The sequence below is a fragment of the Lissotriton helveticus genome, chromosome 9 (assembly GCF_964261635.1).
Source record: "Lissotriton helveticus chromosome 9, aLisHel1.1, whole genome shotgun sequence".
NCBI lineage: Eukaryota > Metazoa > Chordata > Amphibia > Caudata > Salamandridae > Lissotriton > Lissotriton helveticus.
This window is the reverse complement of record NC_136070.1, coordinates 225,636,415-225,658,484: the sequence shown is the minus strand read 5'-3', so window position 1 is coordinate 225,658,484 and position 22,070 is coordinate 225,636,415. Positions and strand designations below refer to the sequence as shown.

Genomic DNA, 22,070 nt, shown 5'->3' with positions numbered 1-22,070 from the left:
CAGCCGTGTCCGCAATGACCATGTTATTAATCACATACAGTTCGAGTCCAACTCTAGCAACACCTCCCCTGCAGTCTTGAGGAATTTGTGCAATGCTGCATCCGACGTTTCCAGATCATCTACCACTCTGTCATCCTGTCTAATAATTCAGATAAATATCTCTTCAGCTAGGGCCCACTATATTTTGTCTCCACAACTTAACACTAGGGTGTTGGCTCTCCATCCATCCAACCTTTAGCTATGCACCTTTTGGCCAATAACACCACCAATCGTACAAAGCTTGTATTGCATTTTTTCTGTTGCACTCAGTCAATAATGCAAAATAAGCCATGTTTAGGAGAGGAGAGTACTGCCCCTCGTATTTTCATGAAAACCTTAGTCAAGGAAGCCGTGACTCCAGGACAATTCTACTCCATGTGTAAAAATGAGGCACTGTGTTCCCCACAATGTGGGTGAAACACTGGTTAATGGGATATATTTTACTCAGTCTTATGATGCTTAATATGTGTGATGCAAGAAATTAAAGTGAATTAATTTGAACCTGTCACTCCTGACACCTTCCTGACTAATTCACTGGCCACTGCCCATTCTTTGTCAAAGAGCAGCTCTTCAAGATCAGCATCCGATAGCCTTAAATGGAGGTCTGGGTCCATCAAGCTTCATGGCTTTGTGCATCAATGTGATTCAATGCCAGCCCTAACCATAGCAAAGAATACCATCCAACATGTTTGATGTGAGTGGGGTCTGAGGGAATCCAGTCTACATTTCCTGCGCTGTGCTGAGCAGTTTAGCGTATTGGAGAAATTTTTCCAGGTCCAACCCCAAAGGACTAATGTGTTACCTGTAATGTAAGAAAAGCCTCTCCAGGGCAAAAATCACCAATGATCTGGCATCCTCCACCTCGCCAGCCCACCATGATGCTGTCAATACAACAGAAGGGCTGTAAGTCCCATATGGTCAATTCTCTGGTGCTCTGGTGAAAGATCCATGTCTGATCACCCGCGTAATAACTCTCCCCCAAAGAGCTGCAGTCTTGTGTACCACATAGGGATAAGAGGTATCAGGGCTCCTGCCCCTCAAAAGCAGAACCAGAAGGGACTCCATCTCATATGTTCCCTGTGGAAGACGTTTTTTCACAATTATTCTCCGCAGACAACCATTTGGCTGTGTGCTGCATATGAGGGGTGTGTAATAATATGGTTCCAGGATGGGGAGGCCAAAGCCACTCGACTGTTGGTCCACGAACAAGATCTACAGCACCACTCTGCTCCATTTCCCCAGCAATGATACAAAAATGCGGTTTAGTTTCTTAAAGACCGAGATGTCTAGAGGGGATAGTAAATTATGGAGGTGATACAAGCAGTGTGGTAGGAGGATCATCTTTGTGGTGTTTAAGCACCCAGCTGTGAATAGCGGAAGCGCATTCAAAACTGCACAGAGGAGATCAAACCCTCCAACACTTGTCTATTATCGTAGGCATACTGTTTTTCAGCACTCTGGGATGTAGATCCCCAGTTGTTTTCGATGTATGTCTCAAGGACAGTGGTGAAGTCACCCAGATACACCCCATCTGATTGCATATCCAGCGGCATCAACCAAAAGATAATGGTTCCTATTGTCACACCCCAAGTACAGTCTAGAACAGTGATCTTCAAACCTTTTTATGTCACCCCCCCTCCCTTTCAGTGGGGGGGGGGGGGAAATCATCAGGCCCTCAGAATCTTTCATAATTATTCTATTAAACTGGCAATGTTTATATGTATATATATAGAACGGTAAAAGTTTATATATATATATATATATATATATATATATATATATATATATATATATATATATTACCTACTGGCGGTCGCCAGTAGGTATATATAGTTAGGATTTTTTCCCTATGGGATTTTTGAAAATTCTATGTCTAATAACTTTGGCGTTTGTGGACGGAATTGGCTGAAATTTTCAGGAAAATGGAACATTTTGTTTCTGAGCAGCCCCTGGAAATTTGGGGGGGGTTCGTCCAGGGGGGGCCGAGAAAAAAGGGGGGTCCCAAAACGTGTTTTTAACATTGAGTTTTCCATAGGGCGGTTAGCCTCACTTTTAGCCCGAACGGCTGAATGGATTTGCACGAAACTTGGCAAAATTGTAGGGACTGGTAGCCCGATGTGCCTTTTGTAGGTCTCAATATATGTGCTGCAGTGGATTTTGAGAAATTAACGTTCAAAAAAAGATATATATCTGTAAGCGCGGACCAGGCAGCGCCCCGGTTCGCGGACCTTACGCGTATCGGAACTTCGCGTAGCGAAGCTGATTGGCTCTCCGGTGTCTGTCAACATTCTAAACAGTCCGGAGCGGCCGCCATCTTGTCTCTCGGTAGGATCGAGAGACAAGAGGAGGCCAAAACAAAGGGGGAAATAACCATAAGGGGGCATAGTAGATCCTCGCTGACCCCCTAGGTTTAATGTGGAGGTTTTAAAAGGGCCCCGCAGGGCAAAAAAAAAAAAATTTTTTTTTTGTTTTTTTTCGTGGTTAGCGCCCGGTCCGCGAACCGGGAAGCGTTCTGGGGAGCGTACTACAATGAAAAATGAATGATAGTCTTTTTAAATGCTGTATGTTAATTGATTGTTGGATTTGTTGATTATTTTTTATTTCCTTTATCTTCCCAGGGAGCGACCCGGTACGCGAACCGTTGAGCGCCTCGGTTCGCGGACCTTAAGCGTTCCGGGAGTCCACCATTTTGTGTTTCGGTCGAATTAAGATACAAGATGGAGGGCAAATAATGTTCAGAATGGGTAGAAGGGGGCACGGTAGATGTATCTTGACCCCCTTGGTTTTCTGAGGGTGGCTGAGGAGGACCATAGTTCTTCACTCTTGTTCACTCTCTCTGTTTCTATTAATGTCACTGTTTCTGACTGATCAAAAAAAAATTTTTAAAAAAAGAACAGTAACTATAAGGGAAGGAAACAGACAGTTATGTTAAAAGAAAGACAGCTATAGGGAGTAAACTAAGGATACTGTTACCCGCAATCCACTGCTGATGATGTTACTGACCATGTCATGAATGATGTAATATGTGACATCATCAGCAGTGGATTGTAGGTAACAGTATCTCTTGTTTACTCCCTAGAGCTGTCTTTCTTTTCACATAACTGTCTGTTTGCTTACCTTATACTTACTGTTCTTTTTTTTAAAAAATATTTTTTTTGGTTAGCTTCCGGTACGCGTACCGGGTAGCGCTCCGGGGAGCGAACTAAGAGAAATAGAGGTTGGCAGAGTTCCAAATATTCTACCAATTTTTTTTATAACGGGGAGGTAGTTCTGAAAAGAACTTTTTTTTTATGTTTTTGTTGTTTTATATTTTTTTTAGTATTTTTTGAACATTTTTTTACTTTTTTTGTATTTTCTGAACGTTTTTATATTTTTTGGGGGTTTTTTTGGGGGGGGGAAACAAAAACGATCCATTGTAAAGGGCTCAACAGGAGCAACAAAAAAAAAAGAATTTATTTTTTGGGGCGTCTCGGACAAACATTAACATGATTCTGAATAGCTCTCATAATCAAAATGATGCTACTTTCCCTGTAGCAGATGAAATCGCCGCAGTGCACGCACACTTGCTTCACGTGCCCAAACAACATTTGGATGTTTGGGATCATCTCCCTCGCCTCTGGTCCCGACACCTCTGGAACAACCGATCTTCTTGCCATTGGGAGGGGATTTTGTTGCTCATCACGTAGCTGGGCAGCACTATAATTATTTGGGTGCCACCTACTCATATGCCGATGCATAGTGTGATTGCCGTAACTGTATTTTTTTCCAGTTCCCCTTGACAATCTATCACCGCATATACGGCAAAACACGTAGCGTGCATTCACTTTTTTTTGCCCCTCAGGAATTCTATAGAATTGCCAAATGTAATTCTCCTTTCGATTGTACCTCCTGGGCTCCTCTGGCAAAAACCTTGGCTCTTCCTCCTCTTCCTGTTCTTCCTCTTCTTGCAAAATTACTTCAGCAGGTGGTCCTCTCTTTCTTGGATTTGGTGGAGGTGGTGGGTTAGAACCAGCTGAAGCTACTAATGAAGCCATGTCAAAGTGTAAATAAAGGGTCTTTCTCTCACCAAGATGAAAGTCAGAGTGAGGAAAGAAGGAGGGGTTTTCATCATTTGGGAAAAGCAAAAGTTGTAAACCAATGAAAAGTGTTCATTTTAGATCACATGACCTAGTATTACATCATTAGGAAACCAAAAGTGAAATGAACCAATGAAAAGTGTTATTACCGAGTCACATGACCTGCTGTGTTTATGTTACGCGGTCGGCGCCGCGCATCGCTTCCGGTTCGCGTACCGGTGCGCTTCCGGGTACGCTAACGTAGCACGTAATATGACGTATTACGCGAGAACGCGAAACGTCATGCTGACGCGACGCGTCACGATGTTGTTTTCTAACGCGAGAGGTGCGCAAACGGAACGTTTACCGGTTCGCGGACCGGGTCGCGCCTCCGAATTGAGCTAACGGGAAGCTAACCGGTTCGCGTACCGGGAGCGAAACAAAAAAAATAATAAAAAAAAAATTGTATTAAAAACATGTAAAAAATATTTTTCTATTTAAAGAAGAATACATTGTAAAGGTTTTGATATTAGCTGTTAAAAAACCAATGAAATTCACTGAAAAAACCATAGGTTATAGACCATATATAGTTAGGAATTAGCATTTACAAAACCTTGAAAATTCACTGAAAAAACCATAGGTTATAGACCATATATAGTTAGGGATTAGCATTTACAAAACCTTATTTTACTCACACAAAACCATTGAAATTCCATATATAGTTAGTTGTACTAACTATATATCGCGCACCCGCAATCCACTGCTGATCATGTCACATATTACATCATTCATGACATGGTCAGTGACATCACTGATGACATCACTGATGACATCTCAAATGACATCACTGATGACATCACTGATGACATCTCAAATGACATCACTGATGACATCATCTAGTGTCTGTGTGTTTTTGTAAAGTTTAAATATGTTTTACATATTGAAGAAAGAGTGGATGTATGGAAGACTGAGTGTGTGTGTGGCTGGCTGGGAGGTGTGTGACTCTGTGCATATCAATGTGTACTTGTATCAGTGATTGTATAAGAGAGTAAGTATGTGTTAGTATATGTGTGAAAAAGTTTGGTGTTCTGTGTTTAACTGTATAGATGAGGAAATCGAAGTGTGATTGATTCTTCACAGGACTGACTAGGTGTATGAGTGCATATGATAGTGTTGTAATAATGAGTGACTGTATGTATGAGTGATTGTATGGGTGAATGAGTGAATGTGTGTGTAGACGTAGGAATCAGTGAGTGCGTATGTAGTAACTGGTATTGGTGTGTCATGATGTCATCAGTGATGTCATTTGAGATGTCATCAGTGATGTCATTTGAGATGTCATCAGTGATGTCATCAGTGATGTCACTGAAGTATGGTGTTCTGTGTTCAACTGTATAGATGAGGAAATGGAAGTGTGATTGATTCTTTACAGGACTGACTAGGTGTGTGAGTAACTCCATGGATGAGTGGCAGTGTGTGAGTGTCTGCATAGGTGTATGAGTGCATATGATAGTGTTGTAATAATGAGTGACTGTATGTATGAGTGATTGTATGGGTGAATGAGTGAATGTGTGTGTAGACGTAGGAATCAGTGAGTGCGTATGTAGTAACTGGTATTGGTGTGTCATGATGTCATCAGTGATGTCATTTGAGATGTCATCAGTGATGTCATTTGAGATGTTATCAGTGATGTCATCAGTGATGTCACTGAAGTATGGTGTTCTGTGTTCAACTGTATAGATGAGGAAATGGAAGTGTGATTGATTCTTTACAGGACTGACTAGGTGTGTGAGTAACTCCATGGATGAGTGGCAGTGTGTGAGTGTCTGCATAGGTGTATGAGTGCATATGATAGTGTTGTAATAATGAGTGACTGTATGTATGAGTGATTGTATGGGTGAATGAGTGAATGTGTGTGTAGACGTAGGAATCAGTGAGTGCGTATGTAGTAACTGGTATTGGTGTGTCATGATGTCATCAGTGATGTCATTTGAGATGTCATCAGTGATGTCATCAGTGATGTCATTTGAGATGTCATCAGTGATGTCACTGACCATGTCATGAATGATGTAATATGTGACATGATCAGCAGTGGATTGCGGGTGCGCGATATATAGTTAGTACAACTAACTATATATGGAATTTCAATGGTTTTGTGTGAGTAAAATAAGGTTTTGTAAATGCTAATCCCTAACTATATATGGTCTATAACCTATGGTTTTTTCAGTGAATATATATATATATATATATATATATATATATATATATATATATATATATATATATATATATATTCATCACAAAAAAGGTTACCCTTACGAATGAGCCACTCACAGGTAGGTAGAGTTTTCGTATTTATTTCAGAAGCTGCAGCTTGGAGCAAAAGGTCATCTTGCAATAGAACATGCCGACGCGTTTCGTGAATGTCTTTCACTTCATCAAAGGCACAATGAAAAATCAACTGCACTGCCTTCTTTTATGTTGATAACAAGGCACCTGCCCAGTGACTCAGGGCGAGGCTTTCTGGTACTTGTAGTGACAGTATTCCCTCCGTGGGGTGCTGTGCGCTGTTTTTCAAAAGTAAAGCCCCAGTGGGTTTGCAAACGAAGTCCATGGTTCACAAACTGCAGTTTAAGCCCTTCTGATACGACCTCCTGTCCTGTTATCTGCTGGTTAGCATCAACTACGGGCTGCTTCTGCGCAGCGAGGCTTCATCCACGACTGGGTCAGCCGTCATTAATTCATCACAAAAAAGGTTACCCTTACGAATGAGCCACTCACAGGTAGGTAGAGTTTTCGTATTTATTTCAGAAGCTGCAGCTTGGAGCAAAAGGTCATCTTGCAATAGAACATGCCGACGCGTTTCGTGAATCTCTTTCACTTCATCAAAGGCACAATGAAAAATCAACCGCACTGCCTTCTTTTATGTTGATAACAAGGCACCCGCCCAGTGACTCAGGGCGAGGCTTTCTTGTTATCAACATAAAAGAAGGCAGTGCGGTTGATTTTTCATTGTGCCTTTGATGAAGTGAAAGACATTCACGAAACGCGTCGGCAAACCCACTGGGGCTTTACTTTTGAAAAACAGCGCACAGCACCCCACGGAGGGAATACTGTCACTACAAGTACCAGAAAGCCTCGCCCTGAGTCACTGGGCGGGTGCCTTGTTATTAACATAAAAGAAGGCAGTGCGGTTGATTTTTCATTGTGCCTTTGATGAAGTGAAAGACATTCACGAAACGCGTCGGCATGTTCTATTGCAAGATGACCTTTTGCTCCAAGCTGCAGCTTCTGAAATAAATACGAAAACTCTACCTACCTGTGAGTGGCTCATTCGTAAGGGTAACCTTTTTTGTGATGAATATATATATATATATATATATATATATATATATATATATATATATATATATATATATATATATATATATATATATATATAAACTTTTACCGTTCTAAAATGCAGTTAAATACATGATTGCCAAACATACTATTCGGGTCAGGCAGGCCTTACTAACGTGTAAACATGTAAAAGCATCCATAGTGTGATTATTAGATTGGGGTGGGTGTTTTGAAGAATATTTGGAGTCCCTTCCCTTTTGACAAATACTCCCAGCTAGCATGTAATATATACATGACAAAATGATGTTAATGATGGCCCATTACAGAGAGGCTTACTTCCGTTCACCCCCCCCCCCCCCCGAAACAAAGCCCCATTATCAGCATAATGCTTCTTTTGGCCAGAGTCTGGCTATCCCTTGGGGACCCCCTAGGGGGGCCCACCACCAAGTGTTAAGACCCCTGCTCTAGAAGTAGTTGGGAATAGTACAAGAGAAATTTACAAATATTGTCCAAGACTCATCTAGGGTGGCCCACCCCAGCAACCAAGATGCGGTCCAGCCTTTTAAAGGTATTGTGCTTTAAGGAGTGGCATGAAATTTCCTTGGAAGTGGGGTTGAGGGCCATCCAGATATCTATAAGGCCCATACTGCACATCACGGTGGACAGAGCTTCTGTCATTCCAGGTTTAGTGTGGTGTCGCGGTAGTGCTCTGTCTATTGCCCCATTTAGGACACAGTTAAAGTCTCCCGCACAATACACAGGAACCCTAACATAACCCATGACAAGGTCTTGCATGGTGTAATAAAAGTCTTTATTAACAATGTTTGGAGCATAATAATTAAGTATACAGACCCCCCATCCATCCATCATTCCATTAAGCAGGATATACTGACCTTCCACATCCGCCTGCATATAGCAAAGGTGAAATGGTACCCCGGGGCTATCGATAGGGCCATGCCCTTTGTGCAGGCAGAATAAGTGGAAGAGTACAATTGACCCCTTCATTGTTTTGCCAGTTCGAGGGACTCCGCATCAGTGAGAGGAGTATTTTGCAAGCATGCCGCAGCTAGCTTGTTGTGCTTTAGCAATGCTGAGACTCTGTTTCTTTTCTTATAGTTATTAAGACCCCAGCCTTTCCATGTGAGTAGTTAAAGTGAATGTACGGCCGCAGCCATGGGCATCATTCCCCCACAAAGTGGGGCACTACACAGCACCACACACAGCCAAAACCATGCTAATGATAACATAACACAGTGTATTGTAGAACAGTAAACAATCTCTCCTAATCACCCTCCCAGGATAAACACTGTAGAGAACCACCATAACTTTGTGTTTTGCCCTTTCATTCCCGACTAAAGTAGTAGCCCAGCACAGGTGCCCAACAATTAGTCAAACTCCAACTCTAGCAACTCTTCCCCTCCCGTCTATCTGTGAGAATGTGATGCAAATCAACTAAGACAGGGATGGGTAGCTCCCCTGGTGCCCCGAAGCCAAGAACAATTTCATGGGTGAACCCGCCCCCCCAGCACCCCTGTACGCCATAGCGTACATTGAATCATTAAGGGCTTTCCTCATAAGAAGGAGGACATACCATATCAACCAGCTTCATCATCATCCTAGTCAGAGGAGTACAAAATCAAGGTCACTCCGTGCACATCTCACACCTTCCCCATCATTAATCTGTTGAAACATTTGTGACATCATTTACATATTTCTAGGTAATAAGCAGTCCACTAGGCAAGTGTGTGTTTAATTAGTACTTTCTGAACCTTTCCCTGGGTCTCTGGAGGTGCCACCTATTATCAGAGGACCAGAAAGGCAGCATCAAACTCTAATTGCCCTTCAGCAGCCTTTGTCCCCGCTGACGAGTAGGGCCATTCTCCACTAGCAACCACTACTGCAATGAGATTTTCCATAAAATACCACAACTCCCCCTGGCGCATGGTGCCATCATCCTTGATCATCACTCATGGGGTAAGACACAAAGGTGTTATGGAAATCTCCTGCAGTTTGTGGGCACTCTCACGCTTGCTTTTTTCCTTGTGGCTGCCCTTAGGTGCACGTTCCCAGGCAGCCTTCGGACTTTCACTTTGCCCCATATTTTCAACCGTGTCCAAACCTCTTCCGGTCTATCAAAAAAATGAGCTTTCTCATTGGCAAGCACTTGCAGTCATGCCAGGTAGAGGAGCATGTACTTTAACTTCATGGGCTTCACTTTCTGCTTTACTTCTAGGAAAGATTTCTCCTGCTCTTTGTGTGGGCAGTCAGGGTAGATAGCAATTTTTTGATTCTCATATTGAAGCAGCCTCGCCTCCATGGCCGCCTTCAGAATACAGTCTCTGTCCTTATGATGGAAGACATGGGCTGTAATCACTTAAAGAGGGACCCCTGGCAGCGGCCGAGCAGTCAGCACTCGGTGTGGGGGGGGAGGGGGTGGGGCTGCAAGGAGAACATGGAAGACAGTCCCTTGGGGTGCAGCATTTGTTGGATCCAATTATATAGGAACCCTCAGTTGCGGAACCAGCTGAAGTTTTCAAGTATTTAGAGGATGTGGCAATTGCATGGCTTTCAGACAACCAAAGGGCTTATCTTTCATTTCCAATCACGGTGAAGGAGGTTACTGAGATCATTAAATCGTTACCCAATGGCAAAGCCCCGGGTCCGGACGGATTCACGTGTGAATTCTATAAAACCTATGTCGACCTGCTCGCCCCAAACATGGTTGCGATATACGGGGATGCCTTGGAGAAAAAGATATTACCTCCCACATTGCGAGAAGCACTGATTATTACACTCCTGAAACCGGCTAAAGATCCTGAGTTGTGTGACTCATATAGACCATTATCTTTAATTAACGTTGACTCAAAGATTCTGGCCAAGCTGCTGGCCGCGCGACTACAACCGCTAATGACGAACCTGGTCCTACCGGATCAGTCGGGTTTTATACCCACCAGGGCGACCACGCACAATACGCGGACACTTTTTGCCTTATCACATTACCTGGTGCCAGACACTAAAGCAGTGGCGGTCATGTTAGACGCCGCCAAGGCCTTTGACTCGCTTGAATGGTCGTACCTGTTAACGGTGCTTCAGAGGATGGGATTCCCGCTGTTATTTATACAGTGGGTGTAATTATTATATACGCAACCAGTAGCGAGAATCCGGGTTAATGGATACGTCTCATCTCAGATCAATATAGAGCGTGGGACGCGACAGGGATGTCCATTGTCCCCTCTATTGTTTGCTCTAGCCCTTGAGCCGCTGGCTTGTAAGGTCAGGCAAGAACATCGTACGTCCGCTCTGCAATTTCCTAACAGGCCACTACACATATCACTATATGCGGACGATATGCTGCTTTATGTGCGAGATCCTGAGCAGAACTTGTCCCCACTGTTGCGGGAATATATCAAATTCGGGAGGCATTCGGGGCTGCAAATAAATTGGGCTAAGTCATCTATTATCCCCCTGACTGATTCTACGCTACCACACACCACGGAATTCCCATTGGAATGGCAAACGGACCCCATCAAATACCTGGGTGTTTGGTACCATAGAGACCCTGAGATGGTCATCAGAACTAATTATGGACGAGCATTAACAGTACTAGAGGATAAAGTTGCTCGCTGGGTTCAGTTACCTTTATCACTGGCGGACAGGGTTGCCATTGTGAAAATGGTCATATTGCCTAAACTCCTTTATATTTTTAATAACGTCCCAATACCCTCCCCCTGGCGAGGTGTTCAAACGTATTCAGTCAGTGGTAATCAAACTTATCTGGGCAGGCAAACAGGCGCGCGTGGAACTACGCACATTATCCCTGCCATATGCTAAAGGCGGCTTTGGTATGCCAGATTTCCTATTATATTATCTATGTGCTCAGGCCCAGTATGCTACCTATTGGTATCATGAAATCCCATATCTGACACATACTGCGGTGGAAGAAGGCGATGCCCTGCCAACGCCCTTAACAGCGATTATAACACACCATAGACCGCCCCTGCATGCTAAAGATATCAACACAATTGACACAACTAACAAAGCGTGGGACAAACTTGGTAAACTTGCGAATAAATTACCTCTGTATGCGCCAGCTTTGCCGTTGCAACATCACCCCGCCCTATCTGTCACATGCGAGGAGGTAGGTCTGCACCAACTAAGACAGGTGGGAATAGATACTTTTGGGGACCTCTACCATAATGGGCTGTTTAAAAAACCTCAAGATTTATCATATGTCACGAACCAGACGCTGCTATTTCAATTTATGTACCACAGACTCCAAGGGGCTATCAGGCAGTTATATTCCAATTTTCCGGCTGAACCACCACAGTTAGACACACTGCAACTCCTAATATCCTCGCCTAACACCACGCATTTAGTTTCGAGACTCTATACAGTAGCGCAGAATGAAATAGGTTATTCCACGAACAAGGCTATAATCAGATGGTCTGAGATGCTTGATATCCCTCTCACAGAGGTGGAGTGGCAAACTGCCTGCTCTCCGACACAAATGCTCACGCCTAATGGGAATTTAAGAATTTTACATTTTAAATATTTACATCAGGCATACTACACACCTGCAAAACTTTATAAGTTTGGGCTACGTCTAGAGGCGAGCTGTACAAGATGCGATTTCGAAGTGGCGGATTTTGCTCATTTGGCGTGGAACTGCCCTAAAATCTGGGATTATTGGGAAAAGGTGACCACGCTGCTCGCTGAGATGGTGGGAGCTACGGTCAATTGTAATGTGCGCACTTGCCTACTGGGATTGATTAATGATGTACGTGCATTGAAACGTAAATATTGTATAGTGGCATTGTTGGTTGCTAAGAGACAGGACTCTCTATGCTGGGACAGTAAAAGTACACCTAATGTAAAGCAATGGCTACATGATCTATCCTATTGTCGTGACACGCTGTACACATATGGAGAGGAATTGCCAGCAAAATCAAGGCCAAAGGACTATGGGAAGTACTTATTGGATTATCTAACTGCACATGCAAATTATTGATTATATTGGAATTATTGATACTGTCTTATGAAGTCAGGATTTATGACCATTGTATGTGTTTTTTTTTTACATATGTGTTAACAAAACATGTAGTACACTGGGATGACGAATGCAGTAGTGTGGAGGTTCAAGTTTACTGTTTGTAATTGGGAATTTGTTATGTTAAAACTGCAATAAAGAAATTAAAAAAAAAATATATATATATAGGAACCCTCAGTTGAGGAGCCCTCCACTCCCTCAGGGAATCTCAGCACTAGGATACTGTTATGCCATGAATAGCCCTCAGCCCTGTTCTTCAAGACTCCGGCCACGGTTTCCATTTTCCTCATGCAAGGACAAAGGGCTGTGACAAAAGCATTGAAATGAAGTTACACTGATCAACCAACAGTCCAGTTTTTCCAAACTTTGTTTAATACATTGGATCACTGTTCAATCATGAATCACTGTTCAATCGCGAAGTCTAACCCTCTATGGTGAAAATAAAGCAACAAACACTCTGTAACAACACTCTTATCCATGACGATTGCATGGGAAAAAAAGATGGTAAAAAATAAAAGTACAAAGGCTAAGCGTGCTTTAGGTTAATATTGCGGCTATGAGAATGAAGGAAAGCAAAAGGTACTACCCTATGATTCAAGTTTGCTTTCAGGGTAATTTCATTTAAGTCATAAGGACCGAATAATCTCACTCATGTGGGGGATCCAACAGCATATTAAAAAAAATATAGAAATATAAAATGAATACTTTTGGAGAGAAAAACAATTTAAAAAAAGAAACATATTTTGGTTGCCCAGTTGTAGGCTATATTGACCTTCCTTAGAAAAGATGCAAATTCTAATTAAAAACTTTCACTATTGTAAACACTGTTCACAAACAGTTTCTAAATAAAAAAAATACATGAAATAGTAAACTTTCCCAACTACACAGGCCACCCATAAATAGATCAAGTTCATGTGTAGTCCTTGGCCCAACAGAGAACAGAGGCTTCAGACCTCCAGGTGGGCCCCACACCCTAATGTGACAGTGTTAATCACTGCTATTGCCACTGTTGGTGGTAAGTAAAGAGACTGTGCAAAGGCCATGTTCTCCTCTACTGGCCACCACTAGAAATCCATTGCTATGCCTAGGCGTGATTCTCATGTCATCTCTCACATTAACACTTGTTGAGATTGCAGACGGAAGCAGCACTGGAGAACCCTCATATACCATCATGCATAAGTGACGAACAAGATGAGGGAATCCAGCAGACCCAGCAGGCAGATATTCTTGAGGACTCTATCATAAGCACCCTCCCGATACATCAGAGTCTGCTAGGGAGAAGTAAGGCTTTGAGAGGTATTGTGTCCAATACTGCCCCAGTGAACAGGTACAGAGAAGGCTCCAGATGTGATATGGGAAGACTGACGTGAGAAATCTAATTTGAACAACAACATTGCTGTGGTGTTGTAGTGGTTCGACATCAACTGCGGCAATCCTGATTGAGCACCCAATCATCCTGGTAAGGGAATAGTGTAATTCCCCCATCTGTGCTGCAGAAGTGCTGCAATCCTCACCATCACCTTGATGAAGGCCCTGGATGATGATGTTAACCGAATGTGAGGAATGCAAACTATTAGTGGGTGGATTCCACCACGACTGGAGATACCTCCTGGGCATCTGTAGGATCCGTATGTGGAAATAGGTGTCCTGTAAGGTGAATGACATCATCCGGTCCTCCAATTCCAGGACCAAAATAATTTTGGATTTCTCTTTGCAAAGGAAGGAATTCAGGACCCTGAGATCCAGGATCAGATGTAGATGACCATCCTTCTTGGGACCAAGGAAGTACCAGGAGTAACATCTCTGCCCAATTTTCTGCCCTGGGACATACTCCACTGCTCCTTTCTGCGGTAGTGCCTTGATCTCCTGCTGGAAAAAGCAAGCATGTTTGCCTGACTGGGAGAAGAAAACTGGGAGAATATTGGGAGTTTTTTTTATGGAAATTAAGGGCATAGCCCCTTTTTACAATTTGCAGGACCCACTGGTCTGTCATGATGGACTGCCAGGCACTAAACAGAACGCCACACTTCCCACCCCAGGTAATACGTTTTCCATAGTGGGGAAACTAAAGCAGCTTTCCAAGTGGGGCCGGGTAGGAGGTGGAGGAAGTGAAGGGTTACTGGGCCTCTAGCCCTTTAATTTGTTATGGCCTCTATATTGCTGAACAATCTGGTTTGGCTGCTGGATAGGCTGAGAGAGCTTGCGCTGGCAAAATGACAGAACTTTCCAGTAACTGAGAAACTTTCCCTACTGTCTTTAGAATTCTCAAGCAGGAGACGCTAAACCTGAAGAACAAGCTGTAGCCTGACCTGCCACAAACTTCTCAAGGCCCGAGTCATCCTTGTAGCCAAAGAGGCATGTACATAAAACTTCCCTGAATAAATTCAACAAAAGAGAGGGGGGGACCAAGGAGCCAATAAAGGTCCAGTGTCCATGCTCCTAAACCAAATCTGTTCACAAAAAGAGGACAAAGTTCCTATACCAGGGTGCAAAAGTCACCCACATATCTGAGTGCAAATAGTCACCCATACATTAAAAACAGGGAAGAATGGGGAAAAGTAATCCTAGGTAAAAAATACCCTGATGGGAGAGGGAAAGATTATACTACATCCTCTGCTGCCCTCACACACCCCGGAGGATGTCATGCTTCATCATCGGGCAATTTTGCTCCTCGTAGGGCCGGCGCTGCAATTCCCTACGGGTCCCCGAAGGGTCACTTTATCAGAGATCTTTCAGAGGATTAGCCGGATGTTGCATGCAGGTGTGTGGGTAAGGGAGGGTAAATCAATTACGTGTAAACATAATAGTGTGATAAAATCAAGGGTATGGAAGCAGCGACAAGATTGTCTAGGTAACCTTTGGCAGTTAAAAGTACTGCTTAAAAATGACTGACCCCACAAGGCCCACTATGCCTGGGTGTCACTAGTCAAGGTCAACATGTTTCGCGCCTCTATCGCCCGTAGGTCATTGGCGCTTCGTCAGGACCAAAAACAAAGTGAAGAGCACGTGAGTAAAATACATAAAAGTTAAAATGAGAACCCTCTTATCTCATCCAGGGTGGATCAGGAGACCTGTGTCCCCACTATGTGGTTGTAGCTGTTACATAGAAGCTGCTCCTGGATGATACCTTGTCCAGAGGGCGTCGATGTGGACATCCCCTCAGAAGACCTCTTGGCCATAGCCACAAAGTTCAAATTTTTCATACTCACTCTGAGGATCTGCTACACAGTGTCCTGTCTATCCTTGACCACCTCTGTAAAGTTATATTTTAAGTGGTCGAGGAGGTCTGACACCTCCATCAGTGCTATTTCTCACAGCACATAGGTATAACTAGCAAACAGTTTGTTTTTATGGACTTCAGCATGACGTCCCTGCGGAAAAGGGATTCCTTCCCATTACTTCCAATTTTGGGGATTCTTCATCAGGAGGTGCTGTAGGTAAAGCGCCTGGATTCTATTTAGTACATCACGAAACCTGCACCCCCAGGCTTTCTGGTGAGAGATGATTAGAAAAGAAATCTGGGTCCCAGGATGCCAACCTATAGTAGTGAGTGATCAGCTGCTGACAAAGTGCTGTATAGGACTTGGCCCCGGACTCCTTGCTGTGGCTTATATCTGCTTCATTACAAAGAAGCAAAAGCTCAGAAGAAGTAGTGCCAGTTGGAAGATCTCTGTTAAAAGGTTAGACTTGGTTTTCTCCATCAGAAGAGGCAATTCCAGCACTTTTGCAGCCTTTCGGACGACTGGTGTAAACTAAGCCACCTCCACAGATGGAAGGTCCCGAGGGGCATTCCATCTCTACCCTCGGAGACGTGTTGAGACTAGTGTTGTGAAGGGCTAAGTAATTTGCTGTGTCTGTATTGGCAGGAGAGAGCAAACTGTCTCCCTTGCTGCTGCCATCGTTGTCATGAGTAACTATAAATAGCATTTGAATGTGGTCATAGTGCGACCCAACAATATCATTTAACCTTTGCCATATTCTTCCCAGGACACGGATCTGGGCTGATTGTCATCTTTGTACCTGGATTCCTCTATAAAACTCTGTGCTTGACACATTGAGCGCAATGCTATGGCCTTGGTTTGAGGAACAGGTTCAGTAACTGATGCCGGTGTCATTGTTGCATGGGTGGAGTAGCTGCTAGCTGAGCCTTGGCTGCGGGTGGTCCTCCCAGCTCAGGCCAGAGGTGTGTCCTGAGACACACGTCACTGGCGTCAAGAAAATAACCACCAGCAGTAGCCTATTTGGAGGACCTTAGGGATTCCAGGATCTTGAAAGTGAGCCAGGGAGAACTGATGCACCACCGAACAGCACAATCATTGTTGCATGACAACAAGGACCAGCGGCAGGTCGACATCAAAAACTCTATATATGATGAAAGAAGGCTCAGCATCTGAGCAAGTGGTGGTGCCGGAGATGGACTCGGCACTGATTCTTCATCCGGAGTGATGTCTTGCACCAATAGCCACCTATGGAGCTGAGGTGTGGGGATACACTGACAACCCTCTGATTCAAATTAGTGAAAATAATTGTTTGCATAGATTATTATCACTCCTGCCCAATGTCCCTTCTAAGATAGTGCATGAGGAATTGGGGCTACGCTATGAGCGAGATACCATAAGGTTGGCACCCATTATGTTATGGCTCTCTAGACCAGAAGCACTGTTAACACAAACAGTCATTACTGACTGTATGAACCTCGCTTAAGTAAATAAAATAAAATGGCTGTCATATATTAAGAGTGAGTTGTGAGCCATTAATAGAACCAAACTGTCCGTAAATCCGATTGCATTGTTCAATCAGTGAGATAAGCAGTAAAAAACTAACCACTAGGGTCTTTAGCAACTGCGAGACAAGAGGGCGAACTGAGGAAGAGAATGGTGGTGTTATGCCTCCTATTATGTACAACACCTGGCATTGAGTAATATTTTATAACACGCCAACAAAGATTTTATTTATTAAGATTTAGGCTTGGCTTAGTTCATTTGTTGCTGTCCTCTCGCTCCAATGTATATGCTGACAATATTTGATGCCATGTCCATGTGATGCAATCATAAGTAGATATGATATTTTTTATGACCAGTATAAGGACCAAAGAACCAGAATAATAAAACTGCTCGAAGTATCTAGGTCTTAGTAAATGTAAAGAGGCCATGGAATATTTGCAGATGTTGCAAACTGGAGAAGTAGGTGTCGCTATCTATAAAGTTATTGTATCTGCAGTTAAGTACAGGAGCATAATCAAGAAAGAGCACATTTGTTGGCCTGCTCCCCTTGTTAATAAACGCATTTTAAACTGGTATTAACGAAAAGCATTATAAATCTGGTATTAATGAATCTTTTTATGTAGTGTTAAAATATTATATATACTTTTGCACTTTATCCGATTGTTGGCAATTTGCCTTATTGATTGTGGGTATCTTATGGAATTTTTTATCAGTTTATAATTTATGATGTGCTTTTATGGTGTGTTTTTAAGCCGAACAAAGCTTTCTATTGATTGATTGATGTCCGCCAACAGATGAAGATTCCAGTGGTGGTGGGGACCTCTAAGGAGACTTACCTCTGAGGTGGGAACAACATGAGTCTTTCCTTCTGTACCCCTTCTTATGCTTTCTCCTTTCACTTCTGACTTCAATCTAGACCTGAACCGAGTTCGGCGCAGTGTCAGCAATCCATAAACAACTTCTCCTCCAGCTCCTTCATGTTTTTTTACTGCAGAAGAATGCACTGCTTGCACCTCTCGAAGATGTGCTTGTGCCCAAAGCACCACAAGCCTACCTCGTGGTGTTTTGATATTGACATTTGTCTAGTACAGGAGCAGCGGGGTTTAAACCTTGACTTCTTTAAAGGAAACATCCTGCCTGGCACTACAAAAATATAAGGTTGACATGCAAAAACGCCACTTAGAGCAGCTCTGGATTTGTGTTGAAAAAAGAAAACGGAGGTCAGGGTGCTGGAATGGTGCTACGTAGATTCAGAAAGGTCACGTCTGCGGTGGTAACTGACTCTGAGACAGAGCCAAATACCACCTACCATTGCAGGACATATATTGCAAAATTTACAGATCTAGTCTGCCTTCTAGAGTTATGCAAAAGTTGAGGAATCTGCAGATAGAGGCATCAATCAGAATTCTAGTTTAGTTTCCTGTTTTTTTGCAGTATGTTTTTTATTCTAGGCTGGCATTGTCCAGACTTCTGATGTGGTACTGTCCACCTGCTGTAGTTCTCTGTCATGTATGGATGGTGGACAATGTAGCTACAGCAGGGTTGGAGTTGGGGTCTTAATGTGCGTGGTCTAACTCATGATTTTAGTTAAAAAGAACCCAAATACACAAACTCTTGCACTTGTTCAAGGGGAACAACCTGCACCATAACATTTGCCTTAACCAGATAAGCAAGTTACTTACCTTCGGTAGCGATGTATCAGTAAGAGACATAGGTTAGTTATAGATTCCTTACCTTAGAATTACCCCCAGGCATCAGACTGGTTCCGGAGTATTTTTCTCTTAGCAGTACCCCTGCGCGTCAATAGGTGACATCGGTTGACTTCGCGTCTGTCGTCAGCGTCGTGGATGCCGGGATGATGTTGCGGTACCTACTTAGACGACGCCCCTGCGAACTGACGTCTGTTCTAACATGACTTTCCACACCAGAAGTGCAGAGCCATAAAAGACACTGACCACTGGTATGCTACAACTAGTGCCCTGTAAGGGTGTCCCTATCCCTAGAAGTCAGTTTGCATAGCGGAGAGAATGAGTGGGGCGGAAAGGAATCAATAACGAACCTATGTATTTTACCGATACATCCTTACCAAAGGTAAATAACTTGTTCATCTGAAAGAGACATTTATAGATTTCTAATCTTAGAATAGATACCCCAGCAAGCCCGGAGGAGGGTCTGCGAACCATGTTCATACCAGAAAGTCCTGGAGGACAGAAGGGGCAAAATAGCCGTCCTCCTGACTTGGCTGTCCAGGCAGTAATGTCTGGTGAACGTGTTCATAGATGCCCACGTTGCCGCCTGGCAGACGTCAAGGAGTGGGACTCAATGTGCCAATACAGTAGTTGCTGCCGTAGCCCTAGTGAAAATAGCATGCAGCCCCACCGGAGGTTCCTTTTTCACTAAAGCGTAACAGATTTTAATACAAAGGACAACCCATCGAGAGATGGTACGCTTTTGGACAGCCCGACCTTTCTTGGCACCCACATAGCCAATGAAGAGTTGATCATCCACCTGGAAAAATTTGGTGCAGTCAAGTTAGAAGGACAACGCACGTTTAGGGCCCAAACGGTGGAGTCTCTACTCCTTGGAAGGGTGCGGAGGTGGGAAAAAGGTGGGCAAGGTGATCGTTTGTCCTATGTGAAAATGTGTAACCACTTTAAGAAGGAAACAAGGGTCTCCTCCTGAGCACCACTTTGTCCGGATGCACAGAGAAGAAAGGGGGCTTAGAAGAAAGAGCCTAAAGTTCACTCACCCTGCGAACAGAGGTGATGGCAACAAGAAAAGCAGTTTTCAGGGTAAGGAGCCTGAGAGGACAGCTATGAAGAGGATCGAAGGGAGCACACATAAGATAAGTTAAAACAAAAGTCAAGTCCCACTGGGGCATTATGAAAGGAGCTGGCAGAAAGAAATGAATAATGCCCTTAAAGAATCTGTTTATATTAGGGGACTTGAATAAAGAGGGGTGATCTTGTAGCTGAAGAAAAGCAGAAATAGCTGCAAGACAGCCTTTTAGAGTGCCCAGAGCAGAGCCCTGCTGGGCTAAAGAAAGGATGAACAAAAGAACTTCAGAAAGAGGGGCAGAGAGGGGATCCACAGCCTTTGCTGTGCACCATGCCACAAACTGATTCCATTGACAGGCGTATACCGTTTTTGTGGAGGGACGCCTGGCTGTCAAGATGACAATACAGACTTCGGGCGGAAAAGCGGTTCAATATTGCCGCGTAAACTCCACGCAAGGAGGTGGAGGCTGGAGAGGCTCGGTTGGAGGACCGTCCCCTGCTGCTGCGACAGAAGATCCTCCTGAAGGGGCAGTCTGATCGGAGGATCGATGACCATGCTCAGGAGCTCGGAGTACCAGACGCTTCATGCCCAGTCCGTAGCCACAAGAATGACTTGGGGACGGTCGCGCTTGATCTTCTTCAGCACTCTGGGCAGAAGTGGTACAGGCAGAAAGGCGTACAGGAGGCCGCAACTCCACTAGCAACGAAAGGTGTCGCTGAGTGAGTGCCACCTTGGAAACTCTACGCGCAAACCTTCTGACATTCCGCGTTCTCTTCAATGGCGAAAAGATCTAACCAAGCCTCACCCCACTGAAAGAGACCTTGCACCACCTTCAAGTGAAGACACCATTTGTGAACTAGCAGGCACCGACGGCTGAGTTCGTCCGCTCTGGCGTTCAAGGAACCTGCCAGGTGTTGAAGCACCAGGGTCATGCCCTAATCATCCAGCCATGTCCAAAGGCGCAGAGCCTCTTGACATGGGGTCCACGAACCCACCCCGCCTTTTTTTTGCAGTACCACATGGCGGTGGTGTTGTCTGTGAATACCTGCAGGGAACTGAGACGGAGAATTAGAGCGATGACGCTCCGGATCCCGCATCAAGTCAGCCGACCGACTGGGAGAAGGCGAAGAGCACTGGTGCTTCTTCGTCTTCTTCTTGTGCTTTGACTTACCAGAGGATTTTGAAACTTGGATGGGGTGTGACGGCTTTGCAAGCGGTCTCAAGACCTTACCCTCCAGCAAGACACAGTGCTGACTGCCGGGCCTCCAAGAGCTTTCAGGACCACTCCTGCAAAGGCTTTGGATTCATGGCCCGGCAGTCAGAGCATGACTTCGGGTCGTGGTCGCGCTCCAGACTCCAAAGGCACAGGAGATGCAGGTCCGTCGCAGACATCAGTTTGTGAAAGGCCTCGCAGGATTTGAAGCCATTTTGACGATGGGACATCCCTCCTGCACCAGGAGACGAAGACTCAAAAAGAAGCCAACAAAAAGTTGAAAAAGCTTAGTCAAAAAGTGACTAAAGGGGTGTTTCTCTCCGGATCCGCGCTAGGCTGGCGTGGAAAAAGAAAGAACGGACGTCAATTCGCAGCGGCGGGGTCTTAAGTAGGCACAGCGACGTCATCCCGGCAATCGCAATGCCGACGTAGGAGTCAACCGACGTCACCTATCGACTCGCAGGGGTACTGCTAAGAGAAAAATTCTCAGGATCCAGTCTGACGCCTGGGGGTAATTCTAAGGTAAGGAATCTATAACTGTCTCTTTCAGATTTGTAAGAATTAAATGCCATGAATTTTGTTTTGTTAATAATAAGCTCAAGGCCCCGATTGCTGCAGAAAATTTAAAAGTGATTAAGTATTGCCAGCAGGCCACACAGAGTTTTGGAGCTTAAAAGCTTATCATTTGCAAAGAGCAGTGTCACAATTTTGTGAGGGCCTAATTCGGGTGCATCGTTTCCAGGGAATTCAAGGCCTTGGACTTAGTCATTAATACATAGGATTAACCGAGTTGGTTCTAACACGCTACCTTGCTGAACACCAGTTTCAGTATTAAAAGGGTCTGTGACTTCACCATTGTTCTGGCTCGAGCT

The 22,070-nt window shown here is 44.1% G+C and overlaps 1 protein-coding gene across 4 annotated transcripts in view; it reads right to left on the bottom strand.

Moving 5' to 3' along the window:
• The window catches only part of SEC23A (SEC23 homolog A, COPII component), an 891,592-nt gene that overhangs the window by 335,825 nt on the left and 533,697 nt on the right, over positions 1-22,070 (bottom strand). The gene's annotated exons all lie outside the window — the stretch shown is intronic.